The 1,579-nt window shown below is 46.1% G+C and overlaps 1 pseudogene; it reads left to right on the top strand.

Annotated features, from left to right (window-relative positions):
* Positions 1 to 90: 90 nt before the first annotated feature.
* LOC116380789 (serine/threonine-protein kinase pim-1-like) lies at positions 91 to 1,484 on the top strand (annotated as a pseudogene).
* The last annotated feature ends 95 nt before the right edge of the window (positions 1,485 to 1,579 follow it).

The following is a 1,579-nucleotide window of genomic DNA, read 5'->3' on the forward strand; positions in this document are numbered from 1 at the left end:
TTAAGAACACACTCAGTGGCAAGTTCACTCAGTGAAGCATTGGATCGGTACTCGCACAGTTCTCGTGTTCGAAACTTCTTCAATATCTTAATGGACAAAGACTCTGCAAAGAAGACAATGAATTGCGGTAAAAGGGACAACCGAACCTCCTCTGACGAATGTGGCCTGACAGAAGTGACGGAGAAAGCCAGAGAAGATGTAGAGGCGTCCACCTTAGAAGACTCTGGTAAGCTGATCATGTGAAACTGCTTTTGGAAACGTATCCCATCATCAGTTTTTGTCCACGTTAGTGTTGTGATTGTCAACACACTGATGTTCCTCTGTTTGTTTTCCTCATCTGTAGAAAGCTGCAACACATCTGTGGAAGATGTGAGCAAGAGAGGCAATAAGGGGAAGGCCGTCGCCGGTGCTGAAGGTCCAAACATGGAGAAGAGCAGGCTGGACCCGAAGGAGGCCTCTGGACCTACAGAGACTGAACACACCCAACGGGGTTTGTCGGTACATGGCCTAACAGGTCAGTAGTTTGGCTTTATTATGTTCAGTGTAAAATCATAATTTATATTAGATATAACAAACATAGGAGGGAGTCATATTTAGGTAACATATAGTTGCTGTTACTCACAAATGTAATAAAACAGAATTTTTGTTTTTCTGTTTCGCTGAATTTGAGGCCAAATACCAGCAGCAGGATCTGCTCGGCGAAGGAGGATGTGGATCTGTTTGCTGGCTACCGCAAAGCAGATAATCTACATGTAAGTGTTACACACGCACACGCACACACACTATGGTCAGGAAGTGCTAACCAAGTCTTGTTTGTACCTCGTAGGTTGCCATCAAACACGTTCCTAATGACAAGATTCTCTGCAAACACGTGAGTGAGCAACACCTGCTGCTGTTGAAATGTGCTGCGCTCTCTTTCTGAATGTATTACGGATGAATCGTGTTTCTCTCTCATACTCAACTCTGTTGTGATGTTTCAGAAAGGGATCTCCGTGGAGGTCGCCGTCATGTTAAAACTGGCGGCCAAATCAGAGGGGACATCGGCACCCGTATCCCTTCTGGACTGCTACAAACTGGACCAGGAGCTGATCCTGGTGCTGGAGAGACCAATCCCTGCCAAAGACCTTCTCGGCCACATCAAAACTAACGGAGGCCCCTTAGACGAAGAGGAAGCCAAGGTAAGCTGCTGTTGTCGGCTCCGAGTCACAGCCATGAGAACATGTCAGAACATCCTCCTCTCTGATCATCTCTCTCTTTTTGTCCGTCAGGTGATTCTGAAACAGCTCATCGATGCAGCAATTGATCGTGAAGACAAACACATCTTCCACCGGGACATAAAACCGGAAAACATCTTGGTCGAGACCAGCTCGGACATCCCGCGAGTTCGCCTCATCAACTTTGGTCTGAGTTGCTTCGTTAAGAAAACATCCACTTACAGGGTCTTCTTCGGTAAGATGTCTGGCTTTACTCCTGCTCTTCACTAACTTACCCATCTGTGACTTTACATTGAAACAAAGCTCCTCATCCTCACTGTCTTTTTATTATGTCTGTATATTCTAGGTACTCACATCCCCCCAGA

The sequence above is a fragment of the Anarrhichthys ocellatus genome, unplaced genomic scaffold, assembly GCF_004355925.1.
Source record: "Anarrhichthys ocellatus isolate YVR2014 unplaced genomic scaffold, GSC_Weel_1.0 scaffold8851, whole genome shotgun sequence".
NCBI lineage: Eukaryota > Metazoa > Chordata > Actinopteri > Perciformes > Anarhichadidae > Anarrhichthys > Anarrhichthys ocellatus.